This window comes from Macrobrachium rosenbergii, chromosome 34 (assembly GCF_040412425.1).
Source record: "Macrobrachium rosenbergii isolate ZJJX-2024 chromosome 34, ASM4041242v1, whole genome shotgun sequence".
NCBI lineage: Eukaryota > Metazoa > Arthropoda > Malacostraca > Decapoda > Palaemonidae > Macrobrachium > Macrobrachium rosenbergii.
The window spans coordinates 2,770,717-2,796,549 of record NC_089774.1 but is presented as its reverse complement, the minus strand read 5'-3'; the positions used below and the strand labels follow the sequence as shown (position 1 = coordinate 2,796,549).

The 25,833-nt window shown below is 34.1% G+C and overlaps 1 protein-coding gene and 1 long non-coding RNA gene across 5 annotated transcripts in view; one reads left to right on the top strand and one right to left on the bottom strand.

Annotated features, from left to right (window-relative positions):
* The window catches only part of Imp (IGF-II mRNA-binding protein), a 470,640-nt gene that overhangs the window by 433,038 nt on the left and 11,769 nt on the right, over positions 1-25,833 (bottom strand). The window lies entirely within an intron of this gene.
* On the top strand, positions 11,454-19,208 carry LOC136856052 (uncharacterized). Its single transcript, XR_010858206.1, has 3 exons — positions 11,454-13,128; positions 16,783-17,070; positions 18,497-19,208. It is a non-coding gene; the product is annotated as an uncharacterized lncRNA (long non-coding RNA).

Sequence of the window (25,833 nt, the reverse complement as noted above, 5' to 3'; positions counted from 1 at the left end):
TATCTATATATAAATTTTTCTGTGTAGTGAACTATAGCAGACGTTCAGGCTTGCCGTCATCCAACCCGGGGTCAGCTAAATCACGATTCCACGAACAGGATACTCTCAACAGAAAAATAAAAAAAATAAATAAAATGTACAATGTGATCCATTATCTTTGCAGAACAAAGAAAAAATAAACAAAAATGTTTCTGGAATAATTTTGATTTCCCAGTGACACAATAATAATTGCTTCCATTTATTGTATTTTTCTTATTGACGCAAAATGTGTTTTTCTCTGGTATCAATGAGGCAATATCAGTTTTTCATTTTTTAAATTACGTAATACCGGTTATTTTTTTTTATTAATGACGTAATATCTGTTTTAATTTTATGTTTTTAATGGCGCAATAAGTTGTTTTCCTTTTACAAAAATGCTTTCACTATCCTAACCAATTCCACGATATTAAATCTAACGTTACGTTATAACCAATCACTCACTGATAATCAAATACGTTAACCAATCACCACCACTAATAATAATAATAATAATAATAATAATAATAATAATAATAATAATAATAATAATAATAATAATAATAATAATAATAATAATAAGTGATTTTTACCGGTGAGTCTGGAGACTGCAAACTTCAGCCAAGGCTAAGTAATTCATCCGCATACCCGCAAAAAAGGCCCCTAAACAACCGAAAAAAGCTACATTCCTATCTCTCCCAAAATTGAATCACTTGTTGCCATCAACGAGGTCCACCTTCAGTCAAATTTTAGTTAAAATCCACAACCCACTTTTTGCGCAATCCTGCTTACAAACACACGAACGAACAAGTTTAACGTGATTTTGATATAATAAAACGTTTAAGCAACCAATCATTTCCTATTAAATATTACGTTAACCAATTGTTACTTAAGAAACTTTCAGTAAACCAGTCTAACAAATGTTAACCAATCAATTTACCAAATGTCACGTTAACAAATCTCTATCGAAATTGAAGCTAGCCATTCCTTTTTTAACAAACGGTAAGTTAACCAATCGTTTTTAACTTATATCGGATTAACCAATCTTTATTTACTAATCTCGCGTTAAATAATCTCTAACATACATTATGAATTTAACATGAAACTAACCTGATCCTAATTTCTTGTAATTTACCATTCACAATAAGCAGAAATCTCTGTAATGAAATAATGTAATTACATGAATTACAACGTAATTTTCTGTCAATTGGAAACATAATTGCTACCATGTGCAAACATGAACTATTTTTCATACACAGAAGACGCGATATCTTACTAATTATTATTACTAGTAACGGTAGTTAAAATAGTAGTAGTATTATTTGCAACTAGTAAATGAACATTATATTCTTTGGAAGCTTGAATTTCAAATCAATGGTCCCTATGGTGGGCTTGTTCCATAATAATAATAATAATAATAATAATAATAATAATAATAATAATAATAATATAATAATAATAATAATAATAATAATAATAATAAGCCACGGAAAAAGGTTAAAATAACTGGGCTCGTGAATGCTTGCAAAACATTCTCCCAATACATCCAGTAAGGTTTTATAATTCTTGCACTGAAAAGAACTTGCAACCTTTGAATTAGAAAATAAAAAAAAACTTATAAAAGGGCTTATAACCCTTATAACAAAAAAGCTTAAGACCGTAATAACCAAAGGTTTATAATCCTCAAAAATGGGGATTATATCCCTTAAGGTAAAAGATTCATAGCCCTCATGATAAAAAGGTTTTATATATCTCGTAAGAAATTGGCCAAAATAATTTTAGGTGTCGTAACGGGTCTTACAACCTTACGTATAAAAAAATTAATTTTTTAAGTACCGATCAACTTACAACCTTTGATAATAAGTAGCTCCAACCTTTATATTAACCCTTACAATATATTAACCTACAACCCTTATAATAAAGATGTATAGACCTTACAATATAATAAAAATTGACAACCCCTGCTATAGAAAGTTACAACTATTGTACTAGTATGGATTACAACCCTTGTAAGTAAATACAACATAATACAACACTTATTGAGAGAAAACAGATTTATTGTGAAAAACAACGTGAGAGAGAGAGAGAGAGCGAGAGAGTAGGAAAACGTGGTCGGAGGTACGAGAGAGAGAGAGAGAGAGAGAGAGAGAGAGAGAGAGAGAGAGAGAGAGAGAGAGAGAGAGAGAGACTCTCTGCCCCTTGGGTAGGGGGGTACTGGTCAGCCTTCTGCTTGCGTGGCCATTCCTGGATATCGCAGGGCGATATTTATTTCCGCTATTTGTCATTCATATCGCCGTTATTCCGTAATTTCACGCTGGACCGATTCTCTCATTCATGACCAAAAGAAAAAAAAAATCCTTATTTTATTTTATTTCTTTTTATTTTTTCTTGATGTTAAACTCTGTCAGTGAAATTTGTAGCTTGCTGGCTAAATGATACTTGGTATCCGTTGGTGTTTGTCTCCTGTTATTTGTATATAGGGGGCATCATTTGCTTGACTGCGCCGGCGCTCGCTCGCTCTCTCTCTCTCTCTCTCTCTCTCTCCAAACCACCACCACATTCGCCCCCAACCTCTCTCTCTCTCTCTCTCTCTCTCTCTTACAAGCACTACGCATTTACACACACCTACAGAACCTCTCTCTCCCTCTCCTTTCAATCTCCAAACCCATCATCACATCCAAACCCTATACTCTCTCTCGCTCTCTCTCTCTCTCTCTCTCTCTCTCTCAAGCATCACGCATTTATACGCTCCAACAGAACCTCTCTCTCCCTCTCTCCTTTCAATCTCCAAACCACCACCACATTCGCCCCCCCAACTCACTCACTCTCTCCCTCTCTCTCTCTCTCTCTCTCTCTCTCTCTCTCTCTCTCTCTCTCCACATGCCCAATCCCAACCCCCTTATAACCTCTGCCCTTCCAAGGTTTTCACTTCCCCAACCGTTGAATTTTTTTTTCTTTTTTTTTGAGTTTACACCCGACCGGTGTTGAAGGACAAGAGTACCTTGTCATAGAGACGGTGCTTGGAGTCTCCTCAGCAAAAATTAAATAAACAAAAACCAACGGGGGGACACAGCTATCATACGCTTGTGCAGATATTTCAATGGATAATAATAATAATAATAATAATAATAATAATAATAATAATAATAATAATAATAATAATAGCTTTATCAACAGCTGCAGGGGATTAAGAATTTGTATAAAGTGTGTGTGTGTGTGTGTGTGTGGGCCTGATGCGAGCAGTCAAATACAGAAACAAAATGCTTTTCATGCTTCAGTAATTATGTCTGCTTTCACTATATTATTTATTTTGTAAATAATTAACGAACAATGTGTAATACATTAAGATTAAAATATAACCTATACATTTGATACAGTCGTATACATCTTGAACACGTGTGTACACAAACAACTTTCCCCACTTTTTAGCAATCAAATATACGTATACACACCATATACACAGGAATACACGTTAACGGTATACAGAATCAAATAAAAACCCGTTGAGGCAAGACTTTTACTTGATTTCCATACACGTACACAGTGTGACTTATGCATACAATAAGGTATACCGAATTCTACACTTGCTGTATACTTTATACTGTACACTGCATTTATCTTTTGTATGCTTAAGGCTGAAAATCTTAAAATATGGGCAAGCCTTCCATGTTAGGCTCCAGACCAACCTGACTGCACGGGTTCATCTCCCACGCAAACCAGAAAGTACTGTACAATTTATGCTTCATAGTTTGATCATATCTTTATACCATTCACTTCCAGACTGTGGATGGATGGATAGAATATACGATTTAGGCCACAGGCCAAGCTTTGGGACCTATGGGGTCATTCGGTGCTGAAACGGGACTTGACAGTAAAAGGTTTGAAAGGTGTAACAGGAAGAAAACCTTTCAGTTTCACTATGAATCTACTGTTAGAGAGGTTGGAAAGTCAGATGGAAGAAAGAGAAAATGGATGGAGGTACAGTAAAAGGAATGAAAGAGGTTGCAGCTAGGGGCTGAAGGGATACTGCAAACACTCTTAAGTAATGCCTACAGTGCACCACGTGGGGCCAGAATGTGGAACTTTCTCTTTCCCCTTCAGATTTCCCTACATTCTTCAATCAGCTTTCATTTTTTGCAATTTATATTTTCCGACTGACAATTCAACATACCGACATTTTTATCAGTGATAAAAATGCTAATTCTAGCTGCTAACTTCTATTCCCAAAGCCGAAGGTTTGCAACTTCTCGAGTTCATTCTATGTTCAGTATCTTGCTTTTTCTGACTTATACAGTTAGTGCAATGAACGAAGTCCACAGTACATTATCTGGGTACGTGCTTACCAGTACAATTTTCACAAAATCTATCACAATTTCCACTTTCAATAATCTTGAATAAGGCCGCGTGCGTCTCTAACAGTATATCACATGCACCAAATCGCAAAATATTTATCATCACCATAATCATGAACTGCTTTAAAAATTTCGGTATCACATTTTAGAATGGCGCGGGCGGTCCCACTTGGCCATATGACTATAAAAACAAAATCATATTCTCCTTCACATCAACCACATTATTTGCTTTCAATATATTTCTTACCTTTATTGGCGTAAGATGCCTTCTGTATATTAAGAAGCTTTAGGACCATCAAATCAAGGCTTGTGAGAACAGCGCCCCCCCCTCCCCTTCCCAACCCCCTTAAGGAACAGTATGTCAGCTTCCTGTCACACTTTACAAACCGTCACAAGCGTGACGGACAAAATGTCACGCGTGACAGCCCAGACCCTTCACCTGGGGCGTCTTTGGTGTACCCTCAGGTATTAATTAACAGTACATACATACATACATACCGTATACATTCATATATACCGTATGTTACTTTGGGAGCTGCATTCAAATGTATACATGCATACCGTATACTGTGCTTCTGAGGCCATACAAATACATACATACATCAGGTATACGTTACTATGGCTAAAATGTTGAAATTGTATACATACATACATACATGCTGTATGCGTACCTTTGGACGCTTTATTCAAATGTATACATACATACCGTATATTGTGCTTCTAAGGCCATACAAATACATACATAAATACATGCCGTATACGTAACTCTGAACGCTTTATTCAAATGTATACATGTATGCCGTACACTGTATGTTTGAGGCCATATAAATACATATACATACATGCGGTATTAGTAATTTTGGACGCTTTATTCAAATGTATACATACATGCAGTATACTTTTGAGGTCGTATACATACATACAAACCGTATACGTATCTTTGGACGCTGCATTCTCATGAATACATGCCTACCGTATCCTAAACTTCTGAAGCCGTATGCCGTATACTAAACTTCTGAGGCCGTATACATACATACATACATCCATACCCTATAGGTTACTTTGGACGCTGATTCTAATGTATACATGCCAACCGTATCCTAAACTTTTGAAGCCTTAAACAAATACATTCATACAGGTTACTTTGGACTGCATTCTAATGTATACATGCCTACCGTTTTCTAAACTTTTGAAGCCGTATACATAAATACATTCACACACACCCTAAAGGTTACTTTGGACGCTGCATTCTCATGTATACATGCCTACCATTTTCTAAGCTTTTGAAGCCGTATACATAAATACATACATACATACCGTACATATTACTTTAGTCGCCGCATTCAAATGTATATACAAAATGGAAATTGCTTAATTACCTTTGAAGAGGGAACTTTCCGTTCTTCCGTCTTTCAGAAACAAATGGTCTAAAGTGCAAACGTAAATGAAATTAGAATTATCTCAGTAAAAAAAAGTCATAAAAAGCAGTTGGAAGTGAACAACCCAAAGGTTGTAAATAAAGAGTAAAACAAGTTATTCGGCAAAGCGTTAATAGATAATTACTGAAAAGTCAAATCGTATTTTCAAGCAGCTATACAAAACATAAATGAGCCTGTCTATACTAGCTTTAATTAAAAACAATCCACATTAAAACAAATGTATATAGCTCGCTAATACAGACTCGCTTATATATATATTTATACAAGTATCATATAATGCGAACTAGATTTTTCGTAGGTGAATAATATGCTATACACTACATTAACCAATTATGAGCATTTTAATCAATACTAATTTTATTAATTTTTTATTTACGTTTGGGCTTTGCACCGTCAGTATCTGAACGATGGAATATGGAATTACTCCCTTGCGAAAGCTAATACGGTCATTTCCATTGCTAAAAGTTTTTGGTGGGCATCCAGTCATATGAAAAAAATACGGGAAGTGTTGTTAAAGTCTTTGTATTTATACATACACCCTTTGTGCGTTCCTTTACATACACACTACTAACACTTTAAAACACTTTAACAACTCGACATACAAAGCAATACAAACATGCCGTGTACAGTAATTTTTACCCCTGACCAGAAACATATACATACAATCCGTATTTTGACCCTTGACCAGAACGTATACATACAATCCGTATTTTGACCCTTGACCAGAACGTATACATACAATCCGTATACAATACATTTGACTTATTCACAAATGTATACATGTATACCGTATACACTTCTTCCGGCACTTTACCAATAGTATATACACATGCATAGTGGCGTATTGTATACAAGATAAATAATAACAGTACAATAGTATTCGTATATTTGCGTTTATAGTTTATGTATTATTATATTATTATTATTACTGTTGACTTGCAATTCTTACGACACTTAGTGCTCCGTCCACACAACTGGTTTGCTAAGAAGAGTGAAAACCGGAGCCAGGGAGCCAAGTTAAAGAAGCTGGACAGCTAGAAGAGAAAAAGCGAGGAAAAACCCCATCTAGCAATGTCTACAGTGCGCTGTTCAAGGCACACTGTAAGCAATAACCCCCTTTCCGGGTCTGATTCAGGACAGAAAATCAGGGTTGACGTTTTGTGAAATTTGATACAAATCTTAGCGGGCTGGTACACGAGGCATGAGGGTCGCAATAAGAAAGGACTTATGAATGAAGATGGTGGAATGTAGAGTTTGGGACCTATGAGGTCATTCACCTATGAAATAATTGTTAGCAGAGGGTGGATAGAGAATATGAAAGGAGGTACAGTAAAAGAAACGAAAGGGGTTGCAACTAGGGGCCGAAGGGACGCTGCAAAGAAACTTTATTTTTTTTTATTTTTTTTTTTTTTAACGTTAGTTTAACCAGACCACTGAGTTAATATTAACTCTCCTAGGGCTGGCCCGAAGGATTAGGCAAGAAACTTTAGTAATGCCTACAGTGTTCCCGGTGAGGTGCACTGACAGCACTACCCTCCCTACAGGGTAATGAAGATGGTACCCCAAGCCTTTCTCCACCATGTGTGCTACCTACTACACCCGACTGACTACCAGGTGCGGATTCGATGGAATGGGCCCAAACAGCTCCATCTTCCATAAGATTGCGAACCTTATTCTCTTACTATGGCAACGAGTGTCTTAACCACTAATGGAAGTTTATAATACAAGAAGTGACATTATTACCTTGTCAGGGAAAATGTCGGTGAGGTATTTGACATTTAAATGAGACACTCCTTTCCTGTAAGGTATTTTACTGACAAAAGTAGTAGTAGTAGTGATAGTAATAGTAATAGCAAAGGTGGTAGTAGTACTGATAGTAATAGTAATAGCAGCCGGCTATGGAAATTCACACTCTTAAGACGGTCCCAAGGCTGGTTAAATTATAAAGTTTTACTGAAACTTGCTACAAACCTTTGCAGTCAGGCGCAAGCGAAAATAGATAGACTGATCATGACGCGCGTTGGCCAACGAAGCATTTACAAATGAGAGAGAGAGAGAGAGAGAGAGAGAGAGAGAGAGAGAGAGAGAGAGAGAGAGAGAGAGAGAGTTTTTAGCACTCCTGTGTAAAGCTATTATTTCTTTCGCTGAAGAAAGGGGTTATTATTATTATTATTATTATTATTATTATTATTATTATTATTATACAATCGCACGACCTTCCAATACAGAATGAAAACCTCACGTGAAAAAAAAAAGAATAAAATAAATTTAAACACACCAAAAACAAAACAAATAACATACCTAACTCTTTCACAAAACGAAAACACAAAGAGAGAGATGTCAGTGAAAATAAAGAGAAACGGGAATAACAAATGAAATCGGATGAACCTACAAACAGATTAGGGATCGCGTTAAGCCCTCACTTCCGGTGAAAGGGGACAATAAAAAGAAACACCGGTGGGGGAGGGGGGGGTTCCTCAAGGCATCCACGTGGGACCGTTAGCATTTTCGGTGACCTCTTTCCCGAAGGGGGTTTTTAGACATTTTTCTTTTTTCTTTTTTACCCAGACTAAAGAATTGTCTTTGGCATATGCTGTTATTATTATTATTATAAGTAAGGTTTAATAAAATAATTTCAATTACCTAATCCACTCTACTTCTGAAAATATTTTCAAGTTTTAAGTTTTGAAAGTTATCTAAAGAATATTAATTTTTAAACTAACACCTGGGAAAGAAAAGACATATTGTACTGTTATATTCACATTTGTAATTCTCAACTGTGGATGACCTCCGGCGCAGGAGAGTTTCGCAATGTTAACCGCTTTACACTCCGATCCAGATAGCTCACCAACAGCGCGTCAAACCCTGATGACACCCTTACGTATTCATCTCCTATCTTATACGCACTCTCTCTCTCTCTCTCTCTCTGTCCTTGGACGTAGAGTTATTTGCTATAAATCTAATGAATGTTATACCCAACACAGTCGGAAGTTTGTTGATTGAATAAAATATTATACGTTTCAAAACACCTCAACACAATTCGAAGTTTAGCCAATTTATCTTTGGAATTCTAAACAGCTGGAATGGAATGGAATATAGAGTTTAGGCCAAATGCCAAGCGCTGGGACCTCTGAGGTCGCTGAAAGGAAAATTGGGAGTAAAAGGTTACAAAGATGTAACAGAAGGAAAACCTCGCAGTTGCACTATGAAATAATCGTTGGGAGAGGATGAATAGCAAGAGGGAAGAATATGAACGGAGGTACAGTAAAAGGAATGAAAGGGGTTGCAGCTGGGGGCCGAAGGCACGCTTCAAAGAACCTTTAGTAATGCCTATCTAAACGGCTGGGATTTTTCAATCAGTTTTGTTAAAAAAAATCCATTTAAGTTTTTCAAGAACGCCTACAATACCACCATTCCTCCCTGTTTCATTCAGCCAGTGCAAATTTGGAATTCTATTCCCGCTTTCGTTTTCCCCATCTTGAATCATTCGAGGTGGGCTCTATCAAATCCATTTTTCCCTATTCGACAGTGCTTTGGAATTCTCTACCTGGACAAAGTATTTAGAATCTTCCATGTTTTAGCAAATATTTGTACGATCAATTTGGAACAGGGGAAGAATGGGAGAAGGGGGGGGAATACTACCCCTCAAAAAACACAAATCCAAAAATGAGAAAATTAGAATATCTAATAAAATGCAAATCCAAAAATGACAATATGAAAACATCTAATGTATTCAAAATCATAAAATTGACAGTGTCCTAAAAATGACTTAAAAGAAATGGAAGACGCTTGCGCACAGAAAAATTCCAGATATTCTCATCAGACTTATAAAAATGGAAGAAAATGATGGTAACAACAGAATTACCGTGCTAGGTTGCAACTAGGGCAGGGAACCGCATGGGGCCAGCAACCTCATCCCAAATTTACTTCATGAGAACTGGCATTATAACACCTAGAGCCCAAGCGGTCTAATAATAATAATAATAATAATAATAATAATAATAATAATAATAATAATAATACTATTATTATTATTATAGCCTCCATGCCCCCTACTTTCCCCAGTAAGGGGGCGGGGGTAGTCTTCCCCAAAACCCTTCAATTCCCGCTGGGGCATCCATGCCCTAGAAACCTCTTACTGCATGTGATGACTGACTGATTGTTTGATTTATTCCCTAAACAGGCGTTGCAATAACGAGGGTCATCGACACCGTATGTACCGTCTTGCTGAAATGAAATAAACAGAAATATGCATAAGTGTCCCATCAACTCCCTCCCCCCTCGGATCGATGCTGGGACCGCTTGCTGGTGAAACGAGTGTCCTAACCACTGAACCAATGTTTTTCTATGTAAGATTATAAAAGAAACTGACTTTACAAAATTTATAATTGCAAGGAAATTAATGATTAATTTCCGGTCTGGGCGACTTACAAGTAAAAGTAAAACTATAAAATCTATGATTTTGTTATTATGCATTAATCAAGCACACGCAACATGACACTAAAGGGGGGCCTACTTCTAATTCACCCAAAATAACCTCAAGTTCCTTTTGGTGTTGTTAAAAAAAGTTCCAGTTTAATCGTCTGTTATAAAGCGACAAAAATTCTCTCTAATAAATAAATAAATAAATAAATATATATATATATATATATATATATATATATATATATATATATATATATATATATATATATATATATGCGTGTGTGTTTGTACACGGATGCCCAACCTACAAGGCTGCCCAGTGTGGCACCGAGTATACCCGCAGCTGTGGCAAAGAGGAGGAAACTATGAGAGATACGACTTATCAGTGGTTATCACCCATCCACTGATACAGTATATGCCGGACCAGCGAAATTAGAGGGAGATATTTTTATTGTCTCTTATGTTCATTCTTTCTTGGGCTTTTCAGAAGTTGCCAGGTGCCATGATCTTTAAAAATAAAGGCAGATCCCTTTTAGATGACACAAGTTTCAGGACTTTATAAATGCTGGCCGTGAGTGAATATATATATATATATATATATATATATATATATATATATATATATATATATATATATATATATATATATATATATATATATATATATATACATACATTATATATTTATATATAAATATATATATAATATATGTACCTTTGCATAAAGGATTCTTCTTTCCTTCAAAAGGGACTGTAACCACTTTAAATTTACATAAAATACTAACACGTATATTACAAGTATGAATCGTAACTCTTAAAATCATGAAATATTTATATAAATAACTCTTTCTTAGTGGCATGAGGAATATAATTTGTGAAAGCATAAATAATAATAATAATAATAATAATAATATTTAATAATAGCAATTAAGCTATTTCCACTAATGCAATGTCTTCAATGCATCTTAAAACTTCATTGTAGCTGCATTGTGTTTCTATTATAACCTAATTGAATAAAAGAATTAATACTGTTATTGCCATTCATAAAAAAAGAATGAGCTAGACCTAATACTAGTTTTCGCAAATACCCAGGTCAGTGCAACATGGGACCTATTCCCTCACCCATCAAAGGTCACCTGACCCAATATCAGAGCTGCCTGAGTACAGAAGACAAGTTCAAGGAGCTAAACAGCTCAAGTCGAGCGAGGTCACGACGAAAGAGGGCATGTCTGGTCACCCGCAATCCATACCCAGTGGAAGGGCCGAGGTGAAGGGAGTTCATTCATACCCTCGTGGTGGGCACAATGCAGGTCTGGGCGCCATGAGGACCTGCATTGCACCGCCAAACTCGCTCATCAAAATTGTATTTTGTGCGGACTGGGTACGGGCGCTCGTGGGGCAGAGCGGGAGTCCTGGCTAAGGGCATGAGAGTGGGATACCCCCAGAAGGGCATCTCGCTCATGAAGGCACATCCAACCCCTCTCTCTGTCTCCCTCTGCACACACCGACTCGCGAGAAAAATGGAGGCACTGCAGTGTGGGTACGGGGCAGTTGGCATGACGACCGGCTCTGCCCGATTCTGCACACCGGCAAGCACATTTCCCCACGGGGCATTCGGCTCCGCCGTGCCCTCCTGCCCCGATGCCCGGGGAGCGGCGCTTTTGGAGTGACACCCGCGGCTGCAATTTCTTCAAGATTTTTTGTTTTCTTCGCCCTCCATTTTGTTTACGGTTGCAAGACGGTGGGGTTGCATGTGCAGTGCAGAGCTGACGATGGCCCGGGAGGTTGCAGGCCGGCCAGCCAATCACGGCGCTGCCCGCCAATGCCGCCACACCGGCTCCGGGGACGCTCTACCTCGATATTGCGTCCAAGCACACTTTGCGGACACACTCCCTCGCCGACCTCCCTCCTCCGTCAGCCTCCCGAGGTCAGGCCTTCGCCCCGAGAGCTGACGGGGCGAGAAACGGCCCAACCGTCAGCCTAAATGGGAAATTGGCAGACGAAGGAAGCAGGCTGGAGCCTCGTGAAAGCAAATACCATCGCCTCGCATTCGGGAGAGCCTTGGGGGTGGATACGTGGGGCGTGACGCAATCGCGTGGGCGGGGCTTACACGCCCCGCCGGCCAATCAGGGGCCGCCTCCGCGTTTGATTGCGGGGACGGTTGCTAATACGCGCCAATGGCAGCGGCGGAAGGGCGAGCTTATTGCAGGTGCTGCTGGCAAGCAATGCCCAATGCAACGTCAATTGAGACACCCCGACTCCGGGGTTTTTGCTAAACAAGATGGAAGAAGCCGGGCCTCCCCAAAGGCCTCGCCAGCAGGGCCTTTTCCCTCTCGCCCCCGAATTTTTTCCGCCTCTAACTCGGAGGCATTCTATCCACCCTCCACGCTGGGTAGGGGGAAAAAACACGGCACAGATGGAGGACTATTTCGGAGAGAGGCTTCCATGCTTGCTCCGCGCCCGCTCCCCTTCCAGTTTGCTTCGGGACCTCCCATGACTGCCTTGGGCCCCTCAAAAAGCCGTTAGGCCCATGGGGAGGACAATGAACGTAGGCCCATGCGCTTCGCGGCGGAGAAACGCCGCTGAGAGTATCGGAGACCAGCGGAAACGCCTTAGGATAACTTATAAGCTTACATGAGACTCTTACCGGCTCCATTTCCTTCCTCGAAAGCACAGGGCATGCGTCTCCAGGCTTCCAAAGGGGCACTGGCAGGCAGAGGGCACAATCACCTCGGAGGAAACCTTCCGAAATAAGAATAGCGCTTACCATCGCCGCCTTGTGGATCGACAAGCACGCTTAGGAGGGATACCCGAGTTTAAGCAGCATAGGCCTACTGCGTCCTTCCATCGCCATAGGCCTACTCAGTGATGACAACCTGCTGGCAATACCTCTCAAGGTGAACCTTTTCTCATTTAATTCAATATATTAAAAATGGGTAATTTCCATGAGTTTGCATAAATATTCAGATGCATAATGATAAAGTTAAAAATTAGCTTGCCACCTTTAGGCCTATTATATTTACTGTTATTATTATTATTATTATTATTATTATGGACAAAATATATATTTCATAACTGAACCTAAATTTCAAATAAAATATAAAATTCCTATCTATTTATTAGTGACAGATCCAAGGCAATCACATTACTATTGTTATTATCATTATTACTATTATTATTAATGACAAACCCAATACTGATGCATTATTATTATTAAAATTAATGTTAATATGATTAAAACAATCACATGTAATACCTTAATACATTACTCTATTCATAAAAAAATTAAAAGATTTTATCATACTTTAATTAAAATCACCAAATGAAATATTATACTGTAAATGTAGAAACCCCTATTATTATTATTATTATTATTATTATTATTATTATTATTATTATTATTATTATTATATTATTATTATTATTATTATTATTATACAATACTCAGTGTTGTTGATATCGGCCAGATGTTGTTATTGTTGTGAAATTTTTCTTGTTACTATTGCTTTGATATAATAAAAATAATAATAGTAGTAATTATAATAATAATAATAAGAGTAAATTCAGTAGCTAATTCTCTTCACATGGACTTCAGCAATTCTCTCTTCAATTAGCACTTATATAAAAAAATAATTCAGCTTTGTGTCACTTCATTTCTAATGAATTCAAATGAATTCACTATTACAAACCACAAGTGAAATTAATGGAAAAACGAGGGTACTGAAGAAAGGTGTTTAAAAGACCAAAATAAGAAAACATTCTAAATTATAATATTTTTAACAGCACTCAAGTATTCTGAACAGCAGTTAATTGGTACTATAATATTTTGAACAGCTATAATCACGTACAATAATAATATCTGAAGAGCATTAAACAGGTATAATAATATTTTGAACAATAATAAACAGGTATAATATTTGGAACAGCAATAAACAGGTATAATAAAAATATTCAGAATAGCAATAAACAGGTATAATAAAAATATTCAGAACAGCAATAAACAGGTATAATAAAAATATTCAGAACAGCAATAAACAGGTATAATAAAGATATTCAGAACAGCAATAAACAGGTATAATAAAAATATTCAGAACAACACTAAACAGGTATAATAAAAAATATTCTGAACAGCTATAAACAGTTATAATAATTTTCTGAACAGCTATAAACAGATATGATATTCTGAACAGCAATAAACCGATATAATAATATTCTGAACAGGTAATAAACAGATAAAATAATATTCTGAACAGCAATAAACAGGTACAATAATATTCTGTAGAGCAATAAAAAGATACAATATTCCTAACAGCAATAAACAGGTATAATAACATGCTGAACAGTAATAAACAGGTATCATATTATTCTGAACAGCAATAAACAGGTATAATAATACGACCCTGGATAGCAATAAACAGGTTTTGGCAGCCACGCGGGCAATATGCATTATGTAAACAACCAAATTATATAACTATTAAAAATAATTATATCTATTTATAGTAATTTATGACTGTCTTTACTCGGATCTGCCATTGTATTTAAATAGCTTTTGTTTTTTATATATGCACCTTTTATTGTTCCTTTGACCTGTTTACTATCGTTCTCATCTTTTGTTAATCCTACTCTATTTTTCAATTAATAATAATAATAATAATAATAACAACACTGAATTAATTGAAAAGTTGATAAATGCAATGGCCGAGAAAATAATAATAATAATAATAGATTTAATCTTTAATTAATCATTTAAATGTCAAAGTCAATACGGCACTATGAAAAATGAATAACCTGTATCTCAATCGGAAATATAAAAGTTTTTATCATAAAATTGCAAACAATATATACTACTGATATAAATAATTTTTCCGTTTCACTGAATGTGGTCAAAACTTATAAATATGGGACTGTATACATATATATATATATATAATGTATAAATATAAATATATATATATATGTATATGTATATATATATATATATATATATATATATATATATATATATATATATATATATAATGTGCGTGTCTGAGTAATTGACAGTCCACTTCAGTTCAATACCTGTCAGATGACAGGAGTTAAAGATATACTTATAGGGAATATAAAACCAACCGTGGATTCCATTTAGATATTCAAAAATGAGGGGGGGATGTATCACAAATTTGGAAGTAATAAAAGTTTGCCTTTTGCGCGTCTCATAATGTGTATTTAAGTATTTATATATGTATATATAAACATATACATACACACAAATATACATATATATACAATTTTTGGTTAATCAAATTGTTTTATTTTTATCTCTTGCAGTGCCACAATTTAATATGGGCCTGGCATGCTTGCCTTGGCGTAACACACAATAATAATAATAATAATAATAATATTAATAATAATAAAAATTACATAAACCAGTTCTCGAAATAATTGGACGCTGGAAAAATAACCCCAAAAACCCCTAATTATCATCTTCCACCTGTTTATACAGTAATTTTGAATACGCCAAATCATTATTATTAGTAGTAGTAGTAGTAGTAGTAGTTCTCTATCTTAACAATGGTGACCCGGCGAAATTAATATGCGCCTCATTAACAAAACATGAATAGAAAAAAAATAAAAATAAAAGGGAAATAAAATATAAATTTATTGGTGCTACATTATTTGTCAACGGGTGTTAATGCATTGTTAACTTTACTTTTTATTTGTTATTAACTTCTTTGCTTTATTCTTTATTTTTTTTTCTCTCTTCACTTAAATTTATCCTAATTATTTTACACAGAAGTTTGTTAGGAAGTTAATAGTTTTTTATGTTTGCTCTTATGAATAATAATAATAATATAATATAATAATAACAATAATAATAATACCTATAATAACTATAATAATAATATTAATAATATATGAAAATAAAAGTAAACTAATATAAGCAAATATTCGCAGTGTAAAAGAATAACACCAACAATAAATACGCAAAATTAAGTAAAACAATAAGAATATGTAAATGTGAAGAATAAAATTAATGATTGCCATAACACAAGTGTAACACACATCATTCAAGCCAACATTCATCTCCAATGTAGTGATAACATCATCAACAAAGCCTGTAGCTGCTACGACTGATAACAACAGGAGTCACTGACCGCAGGTGATGTAACGCCAGTTTTGAGTGATTAATCAGTCAGTCATTCAATTGCATAGTGGTAAGTTAGTTTTGTTTATAAGGTTAAGAATGGCTGGAAAAGTAAGTATTCCAGTAATAATAATAATAATAATAATGCTTAAGAATGGCTGTAAGTATTCCAGTAATAATAATAATAATAATAATAATAATAATAATAATAATAATAATAATAATAATGCTTAAGAATGCCTGTAAGTATTCCAGTAATAATAATAATAATAATAATAATAAAGTTCCATTTTATTTTTTATGTTAGTTTTGCTCATCAAGCTTAAGAATGGCTATAAAAGTCTTATACTAGTAAGTATTTCAGTAATAATAATAATAATAATAATAATAATAATAATAAAATATTGTCTTTTTATTCTTTCAGCGACCAACACTTGCCACAGACCTTAGGAAGTTGGTGGGAGCGGCAATGCGTCACAACAGGCCCCAAGGAGGTTGCAGCCTTCCGTGAAAAATAATATGTTCAAGCCGGTCTCAAGCCCAGATAGAATAGTAGAGAATATAGAATTTAGGCCAAGCGCTGGGACCTTTGAGGTCATTCAGCGCTGAAGGTCTGAAAGGTGTAACAGGAGAAAGACCTCGCAGTTGCACTATGAATCAGTTGTCAGAGGGGGTGGACAAGTCAGATGGAAGAAAGAGAATGTGAACAGAGGTACAGTAAAAGGAATGGAAGAGGTTGCAGCTCGTTGCTGAAGGGACGCTGCAAGGACCCTTAAATAATGCCTACAGTGTACCACATGAGGTGCACTAACGTAAAACAGTTCTCGATAAGAGACGGGGGCAGGGGGATTGAACGTGGGACTACCGCCCCTTTCTAAAAAAAACATACTATTTCCATCTTATATACTTCTTTAATTACTGATGATTTACTTCTTATTTTTACATTTACGTTTTTAAGTTTTCTATCTACCTGTCTACCCCCTCCCCCCAAAATGGGGTGGTACCACTCATCAATCGATTTGTGTATGTATATGTATGTATATACATATATATATATATATATATATATATATATATATATATATATATATATATATATATATATATATATTATATATTATATATTATATATATATGTTCAGCCATGAGATATGAGAATATGAGAATGTTACCATCATAAATTCATACAATATTATGTGAGTCATATTTACGCCACTTCAGATTTAATGATATTTCAGAACCACTAGAGAGATTTCCTATCAATTCTTTAATTATCATTTATCAATAAAAATAAATTTCTCGGAAAGATAATCATGAAAAACCTGAATACTCAATAACAACGCTTCCGGTTCCCAAATACTCATATTGTTGTTTCTATTTGTTATTTACTTATTTAGTGCGTAATTAATTGTTATTTCTATTTGTTATTTACTTATTAGTTTTATTATCTCTTCTCTTGTTTGTCTTTTGTTATTGTCAACGTGCTTTCTCTCTTTTCATAATTAATTATTTAAATTATGTGCAGAAATTAGGAAGTTATTGGTTCTTAATGCATGCTCTTATGAATATATACGCACATTGTGTTTAATAATAATAATAATAATAATAATAATAATAATAATTAGCAAAATAAAATAAAATACAAGCACATATTATTGGTTCTTTATGCATGCTCTTGTGAATATATACATACAATGAGCTAATAATAATAATAATAATAATAATAATAATAATAATAATAATAATAATAAAAGTAAAATAAAATAAAATACAAGCACGTGCCTGCGGTGAAAACAATAATACTAACAATAAATAGGCAAAATAAAAGTAAAATAACGAAAGTATATTAACAATAATACAATTAATGATAACCGTAATTATACAAATATGATACTCATCATTTCGCCAACATTAATCTCAAACGTAGTGATAACATCATCATTACCAAAACACGTAGCAGCGATGATTGATAACAGGAGTCAGTGACCGCAGATGACGTGTCGCCATTTTTCAGTGATCAATCAATCAATCCTTGATAAGCTACATTTGCTCATAATCTATATAAGTCGGTAAAGAATAATACTTGTATTTCAATAATAATAATAATAATAATTATAAAGTTCTCTTATTTTTTTCAGCAACCAACACTTGCCACAGACCTCAGGAAGCTGATGGGAGCGGCAACGAGTCACAATGGGGCCTAGAGCCTGCTACCCTCCACTGGAATTAATACGTTCAAGTCTGTCTAAAGCCCCGATTAAAAATTGGGGAAGGCGGGGGGGGGGGGAATGAGCATGGGACTACCGCCCCCTGTGAAAAAAACTATTTTTATTACTAATGATTTCCTTCATATTTTTACATTTATGTTTTTAAGTTTTCTATTTCGCTGTCTATCTCGACGAGGTAATAATCCCCCTCCCCCCTTATGGGGTGAAATTAATTATCATACATTCAGCCACGAGATATGAGAATGTTACCATCACAAATTCATATGTGTTTTATTTTACTACTATTAATTTGAATTACATTTAATAAGCCCTTGAGCTTTCTTGTCAATAATAAATTAACTATCATTTATCAATAAATTCTTAACTATTTAATTATCATTTATCTATAAATTCTTAATAATTATTTACTTATCATTTATCAATAAACTCTTAACAATAATTATTTAATTACCATTTATTAATAAATTATTAACAATAATTATTTATCATTTATAAATAAATATACGACAATAATTATTTATTTATAATTTTTCAATAAATTCTTAACAATAATTATTTATCATCAATAAATTCTTATCTAATTATTTAACAATAAATTCTTAATTATTTAACTATCATTTACCAATAAATTCTTAATTATTTATTATTTATCAATTAATTCTTAATTACCATTTACCAATAAAGTCTTAATGATTTAATTATTATTTATCAATAAATTCTTAATTATTTAATTATCATTTATCAATAAATTCTTAATTATCACTTATCAGTAAATTCTTAATTTTTTAATTATCATTTATCAATACATTCTTAATTATTCAATTATCATTTATCAATAAACAGAATCAAGAAAAACCTCACTCTTCAAAATAATGATTCGGTTTCAAATTGTTTATATGAAATTTACAAACAAAAATATGAAAGTTTGAGCAACAAAAAAGAATATACAAAGTAACAAAAAATAAAATATAAATAAATTTATTGGTGGTATTTATAGTCCACATAATTATTCTTTGATAACGGGTGTTATGCGTAATTAACTGTTATTTCTATCTGTTAAATACTTCTTGGCTTCATTCTATCTCCTCTAGTTTGTTATCATCCTGTGTGTTCTCTCTCTCTCTCTCTCTCTCTCTCTCTCTCTCTCTCTCTCTCTCTCTCTCTCTCTCTCTCTCTCTTCACATTCATTTGTTATTTTCTATGATAACGAAGCTTGCTAGGAAGTTATTGGTCTTTTGGGTTATTATTATTATTATCATTATTATTATTATTATTATTATTATTATTATTAACACAATTTACGTTTAATAATAATAATAATAATAATAATAATAATAATAAAATACGAAAAGGTACCCTCAGCAGCGTAATACAATACAAATAATAATTAGGCATAACAAAAGTAAAATAATAAATGTATACAAACATAAAAACAATAACCGCAACTGTACATGTATAATACATGTCATTCAGCCAAAAGTTATCTAATGCGCTGTGATAACATCATCATTACCAAACCGCGTAGCAGCTACGATTGATAACAGGAGTCAATGACCGCATGGGATGTAACGCCAGTTTTGAGTGATCAGTCAATCAATTAACCTATGATAAGTTAGATTTGCTCAATCTAAAAGCGTCTGCAAAGAATGATACTTTACAGTATTTGAATAATAATAATAAGTAATAATAATTTTTTTCTGCGACCAATACTTGTCACATACCTTAGGAAGATGATGAGAGCGGCAATAGGTCACAAGTCGGTCTCAAGCCAAAAGTAAAGATGATGGGTGGGGGGGGGCTAGCATGAGACTACCCCTTGTAAAGAATAAACTATTACCATTAAATGTTGTTTTTTTCATTACTGATGATTTATTTCTTATTTTCGCATTTAAGTTCTTAAATTTTCCTATCTATCTACCTACCTCGAAGAGGCAAACCCCCCCTTCCCCCGCCCTTATCCAGCCCCGTGGGGTAGAGCCAGTCATCAGGAAATATCAATCGATTTTTATAATTAGTCAGGCGATATAAGAATTACCATCATACACTCATATATTAATATATATGTATTAGTTACAGCAAATAGTTTACCAATAAACTTAATAAATTTCTCCAAATGACGCCCGAATGAAGGAAAAATTCGGAATGTTCAAAAACAGTAATTTCACTTTCCAAATATTTCCCTTTTAGATGAACGCATACAAATCTCTTAAAGTAGGCCTACCCTCGTTTGCAAAACCCTCCGAAAATTTCTTCCATGTAGGTTTACATAAGGTAAACAGGTTTTATTCAAGAACCATTCCTCGATCAATGGAAAAAAATAAAAAAATCATAAATGCAAACGGGAAATAACTGAAAAATCTGTATTTTCAGCATTAAAATGCAAAATATAAGTAAAGCCTTTACAAATTTCAAGATCTCTTTACTTCGGATCTTCACTAGAGGTATGCTTTAAATAAAAATAAAATACATCTGAATCAAACATTAAACCTTAATGTTTTGACAAATAAACCGTCAATATTTTCCACAATGGGAAAGTGTTTTATATCTACGATCAACAAAAGACATACGAAAATATCTGAGGCCACTGAATAACCGCCAATGTTTTACCACTTAAAAGAAATAAAAAACTTCACTTGAAGTATATTGGCAAAAGATACACAACTAATTTTATATAAGACCCAGACCTGAGGCGACAAAACCAGTGATCATATTTTCTTAATATAGTTTTTATATACGTACCAATCACAAATGAAAATCTTTGGTATTCCGAACATTACCAAAGCCTATAGCAGCTATGATTGATAATTGGGGGGTCAATGACCGCAGGTGATGTATCGCCAGTTTTGAGTGATCAATCAATCAATTAATCCATTTAGTAAGTTTTGATCATGAGCTTTAGACTGGCTGCAAAATGCTAATTAATACTTTTAAGTATTCCGAATAATAATAATAATAATAATAATAATAATAATAATAATAATAATAATAGTTTTTAATACTCATACGCTCCTGAGTGGCGGTAAAAAACTAAGACTTTCAAGTATTTTGAATAATAATAATAATAATAATAATAATAATAATAATAATAATAATAATAATAATAATAATAATAATAATAATGTTTTTATTACCCTACATTTTTTTCAACGACCAACACTCGCCACAGACCACAGGAAGCTAGTTGGAGCGGCAATGCGTCACAATGGCGCCCAAAGAATCTGCTACCTTCCGTGAGAATTAATACGTTCAAGTCGGTCTCAAGCCCTGATTAAAAATGGGGGGAGGGGAGGGGGTAAAAGTGGGACAGCCGCCCATTGAAAAAAAAAAAGTTACTAAATTTTGCAGCAATAAAATTAACTAACAGAGTATAGCAAGCCAATAGTTAAGTATTAATTAAAGGCATGATTCACGTCCTATTTTTGTAGGTAATCCAAAAATTTTAATACATCTACCTACCCATCTACCTCGACGAGGTAACCCCCCCACCCTAATACCCCCAGTGGGGTGGAACCAATCATCAGGTAATATCAATCGACTTGTATGAGGAGATATGAGAAGGCTAACATCATAAATCATACATTTCTATGTATGCTTTCTTTTTGACAGTCAATTTGGCAGAAGTTCAAGCGAAGGCGCAATGCATTACTACCATAATACTATTCTTCTTGCTTTTCATTTCAATAGATTTTTGTCTATTTGTTAAATTATTAATAAATTTTTTTTCTTCTTCTGTATTTTCCGTTACCTTCTTCACTTCTTCCTAATGAACACCTTGATATGTTTCATCTTCTGAATAATAATAATAATAATAATAATAATAATAATAATAATAATAATAATAATAATACACCAACTTAACCTGGATAACATTACAGACCATTTAAGCTTCCTTATCAAAAATGATCAGACTGATGTTAACCAAATGACGCCCGAATCAGGAACAAAGAAATCTGAATGTTCAGAAACAATTATTACAGTTTCCAAATACTTACATCACATAAAAACGCACATAAAACTCTAACGTAGGCCTACCCTAATCTGCAAGGCCTTCATTCGAAAATTTTTCCTTCACGTTGGTCTAAGATACAAAACTGGTTTTATACATAACTAGTCCTGCGTCGATGAAAAAATAGTTAACGAATGCAAACGGAAAATAAAAAAAATTATTTTCTAAATGAAAATACAAAATGTAGTAGCTAAAGCCATCAGAATCTTCTAAATCTCTTTACATCGGAACTTTATGAAAGGTTGTCTTTATAAAATTTGCACCCGAATCAAAAATTATTAAACATTAATCTTTTGACAAACATCGATTATGTTCCCAAGAAGCAGAAGTTCATAAAAATATAAAATATAAAAAAAATACATAATCAATAAAAATATAAAATATAAAAAACACATAAAAATATAAAATATAAAAAATACATAATTAATAAAAGTATAAAAAATACATAATTAATAAAAGTATAATATAAAAAATACATAATCAATAAAAATATAAAATATAAAAAATACATAATTAATAAAAATATAAAATATAAAAAAATACATAATTAATAAAAATATAAACTATAAAAAATAAATAACCTTTACAAAAAAAATCAGTGTTTCAATACACTGCAAAAAATCTGTTTTATATCTGCGTTTATAAAATACAAATGAAAATATCTAAAGCCATTTTCAAATGACTGATGACCATAAAGAAAAAATAAAGCCTCAATTCACGTGCGTTGGCAAAAGGAACAAAACCGATTTTATACATAACCCAGATCTGAATCACGAAAATCAATGCCAATTTCTAGTTTAATTTCTATATACGCATAAAATCGCAAAAATATCTTACCTATTTTTATACTTATAAAATCACAATCGGTGTTTCTTCTTTTACGATATTATTCATTCCAAGTATGTCTTCAAAAGATGCAAAACTATTTTTAACTCTTTTTATATAAGACAATAACGACACCCTTCACCCAACCCACAGGCTACCACCACACGCCTCTCTTATTATTATTATTATCATTATTATTATTATTATTATTAACCAGAATACCACATGCCGTATGACAATCATATTAATTCCTCTCTCTCTCTCTCTCTCTCTCTCTCTCTCTCTCTCTCTCTCTCTCTCTCTCTCTCTATGCGCAAACCACATACATTTCCTAAAACACCTTTACTTCCTCCGTAACGTTAACAATTTGAAACCGCCCATATATCTTTAAGGAGAGAGAGAGAGAGAGAGAGAGAGAGAGAGAGAGAGAGAGAGAGAGAGAGAGAGAGAGAGAGCAAAACTTGTCCCACAAGATGTGGCGGTCGATGACCCCCACAGGAATTTCTCAAGAATAGGCGTACTGGATGACCTTGCTTAGGGCGACTAAGAATAGAATAATACAGAATATATTTGCCGAGTTTAACTTAAATGTCACTATATATATGTATATATGTATGTATATATATATGTATATATATATATATATATATATATATATATATATATATATATATACATATATATATATATATACATATATATACAAACACACTAAAGTAGTATTTACGTATATGCACATGCATATGTATGCACGTAAAATGCGCGCGCGCGCGCAAATCTGCATACTATCCTTTACACACTACACAACATTCAATAAATCAAAAAACAATGCACACAGAATGAGAAAGAGAGGAAGGAAGGAAAAGGAAGAAGGATAGGCCTATAAACAACTGTCGTGATTCCGTAGGCCTACACAAATGTGCGAGAATCCCCAACAGCAGACCATAAACCGAAGTAACTTTCACTGAATGCACTCGCATGGCAGAGGCCCTCCATAGGCCTACACGACGACACCTCCCTCCCACCCCATTCTGCTACCCCCCAACAACTGCCTTTCCTCCCTCCCCAAAGACCTACAAACCCAAAATCGCAAAACCTTGCCCACCCACCCATCCCAACCCGGCTGACCCCAAGCTGTGCAGAGGCCTATGAAGATTTTGGACAAATTCAGTATCAGAAAATATCAAAATGTATGAAATATTCCGTATTATAAGAGGTCATGATTGCCAACAACTCAAGAACTTGTCAAGACAGGTACACGGGTCGTAAGGTACGAGGGGCGGGGTTTAGAAAGGGGGCTTTCAGTGGGCGGGTTTAGGGGAGTGATGACGTCCTAGGCTGGGAAAAGATCTGAGGGGGGGTGGGGCGGGAGTCAAAGAGGATGCCTAGGAACAATAGTAAGTGAAATTATCATTGATGACTTCCCGTCAGTCCTTGCTTCCAGAGAGGGCTGACGCCATTACAAAACGGCAAATGTATATTTCAAAGTGTGTTACAGGTTCCTTAATGCCGTGTAGGAATATAAACTTAATAACCATTATCGTCAAAAGGCCGACTCTGGCAACTGATTGCTTTGGTGTAGAAAAAAGCAGAGAAAACTTGCTACGCTCTCTCTCTCTCTCTCTCTCTCTCTCTCTCTCTCTCTCTCTCTCTCTCTCTCTCTCTCTCTCTCTCATAGGTAGAAACGTAGCTTCATAAATACCTGAAATTTCGCTTAATAACACTGCATTTTTTTCAGAAACTAAAAACTCACATATAAGCAAAGGCACATGTAAGCTGCTGTTTTTTACTATTATCAGCACAAGAGTCAAGAGGGTATGTCTGCCAAAAGGACGGTATGTACCGTCGCTAAGAACCTTGGACCAAGGTGCCTAAATCTTGCATGTTTGCCTAAAAAACTAAAAAAAAATAAAAAAGGCTTGTCTTCGTGAATAAGTGGTTAATATATTAAGACATTCAAACTGGACTTGCAAACAGGTACGCATATGCGTATGCACAAGACTAAGTAATACTTAAATGTAATTGCCATGTGTGTGTGTGTACACTGTTATATACAAACAAACAAACAACACACACACACACACACACACACACACATATATATATATATATATATATATATATATATATATATATATATATATATATATATATATATATATATATATATATATATATATATATATATATATATATATATATATATATATATCTGTTCTAGGGCCTCAGGCTGCTCTCTCTAATAAGCATAAAGAAAAAATCATACAAAAAAAAACGTTACATACTATTTGCATACATACATACATTCATACACAATCGAAAACACTGGAAAATTCGACAGATAATCAAATAAAATTGTCTTAAGTCGTTCTACCGCACAAAAAGCAACAATTTGAAAAATATAATTCATTCCGTA